This window comes from Brassica rapa, unplaced genomic scaffold (genome assembly GCF_000309985.2).
Source record: "Brassica rapa cultivar Chiifu-401-42 unplaced genomic scaffold, CAAS_Brap_v3.01 Scaffold0531, whole genome shotgun sequence".
NCBI classification, from domain to species: domain Eukaryota; kingdom Viridiplantae; phylum Streptophyta; class Magnoliopsida; order Brassicales; family Brassicaceae; genus Brassica; species Brassica rapa.
The window spans coordinates 60001-62563 of record NW_022610472.1 but is presented as its reverse complement, the minus strand read 5'-3'; positions in this window follow the sequence as shown (position 1 = coordinate 62563).

The window sequence follows — 2563 nt, the reverse complement described above, 5'->3', positions numbered from 1 at the left end:
AGCAGAATTCCCAAGTGTTGGAATTGTTCCACCCACCAATAGGGAACGGAGCTGGTTTAGTAGACCGTCCGTGGAGACCGGTTAGTTTTACCCTACTGATGCCCGCGTCGCAATAGTAATTCAACCTAGTACGAGAGGAACCGTTGATTCGCACAATTGGTCATCGCGCTTGTTGAAAAGCCAGTGGCGCGAACACCACACCGTGCGCTGGATTATGACTGAACGCCTCTAAGTCAGAATCCGGGCTAGAAGCGACGCATGCGCCCGCCGCCGCCCGATTGGCCACCCTCAAGGAGCTTCGGCTCCCAACGGCACGTGCGTTGGCTAAGTCCGTTCGGTGGAAGCCCGTTCGGACCGCCCTTGAATTAATAATTACCACCGAGTGGCGGGTAGAAGCCTTTTGCAGACGACTTACTACGCGACGGGGGTATTGTAAGTGGCAGAGTGGCCTTGCTGCCACGATCCACTGAGATTCAGCCCTTTGTCGCTAAGATTCGACCCTCCCCCTTCCAATCACATGTTCCTCCCCAAAACGTTAAAAAACGAAAAACCCAAAAAAAATTCAAGTATATAAGAAGATCCCGTCGGAGGTTCGAGATTTTTACTTGGTGAAATTCACTCTCAACCTAATGTTTCAGATTGGCCGATGAAATGCAGCCCGCATGTGCACAAGTCTCGGCCAAAAGCATCCTGACGGGAGCATTAAAACCCAAAAGAGTTAATTCATCCCTTCAGTACGCTTGCCCATCAGTACGCTTGGCCTCGATCATACCAAGGAAAAATGTTAACACTAAGGAAAAATGTTAACACTTGGTTGGATGATGGACCAGCATAAGTACTACTTGGACTAATCAGACTGACTTGGACAGTCCAGTCCATCAAAACTCGAGCTTATGTCCAGATCAGTACACGGATCAGTCCACGGGAAGGGCCAGCGTGCTGATATGTGTACTGACACATGGTGCATCAGTTGTCCAAAATCAGTACACGGACAGTCCACGGGAAGGGCCAGCATGCTGATATGTGTGGTCAGCATGCTGCTGATATGAGTTCAGTACACGGATCAGTACACGGATCAGTACACGGACAGTCCACGGGAAGGGCCAGCATGCTGATCTGTGTGGTCAGCATGCTGATATGAGTTCAGTACACGGATCAGTACACGGACAGTCCACGGGAAGGGCCAGCATGCTGATATGTGTGGTCAGCATGCTGCTGATATGAGTTCAGTACACGGATCAGTACACGGACAGTACACGGGAAGGGCCAGCATGCTGATCTGTGTGGCCAGCATGCTGATATGAGTTCAGTACACGGATCAGTACACGGATCAGTACACGGATCAGTCCACGGACAGTCTGTGTGTGCTAACGGACAGGCACGGACGTCCTGCGTGTGCTGACGGACGCCCTGTGTGTGCTGACGGACGGCCACGGACGTCCTCTGTGTACTGACGGACGGCCACGGACGTCCTTTGTGTGCTGACGGACGTCCTGTGTGTACTGACGGACGTCCTGCGTGTGCTGACGGACACACGGACAGCCACGGACGTCCTGCGTGTGCTGACGGACGTCCTGCGTGTGCTGACGGACGTCCTGTGTGTGCTGACGGACGTCCTGTGTGCACTGACGGACACACGGACACACACGGACAGCCACGGACGTCCTGCGTGTGCTGACGGACGTCCTGCGTGTGCTGACGGACGTCCTGTGTGTGCTGACGGACGTCCTGTGTGCACTGACGGACACACGGACACACACGGACAGCCACGGGAAGGGCCAGCGTGTGCTGACGGACGTCCTGCGTGTACTGACGGACGTCCTGCGTGTGCTGACGGACGGCCACGGACGTCCTCTGTGTACTGACGGACGGCCACGGACGTCCTTTGTGTGCTGACGGACGTCCTGTGTGTACTGACGGACGTCCTGCGTGTGCTGACGGACACACGGACACACACGGACAGCCACGGACGTCCTGCGTGTGCTGACGGACGTCCTGCGTGTGCTGACGGACGTCCTGTGTGTGCTGACGGACGTCCTGTGTGCACTGACGGACACACGGACACACACGGACAGCCACGGACGTCCTGCGTGTGCTGACGGACGTCCTGCGTGTGCTGACGGACGTCCTGTGTGTGCTGACGGACGTCCTGTGTGCACTGACGGACACACGGACACACACGGACAGCCACGGGAAGGGCCAGCGTGTGCTGACGGACGTCCTGCGTGTACTGACGGACGTCCTGCGTGTGCTGACGGACGTCCTGTGTGCACTGACGGACACACGGACACACACGGACAGCCACGGACGTCCTGCGTGTGCTGACGGACGTCCTGTGTGTGCTGACGGACGTCCTGTGTGCACTGACGGACACACGGACACACACGGACGTGGGCCAAAATCACCCACGGACAGCCAAAATCACCCGAGAAGCCAAAAATGCAAAAATTAATATTTTTGAAGAAAGTTTTCTGAAAGGAAACATCAAAAATATGTCAACAAAGAGTTTAGGATGTCAAGTGTTGATCAAAAGTTGCTGTAGACATCCGTATAGACCACGAAA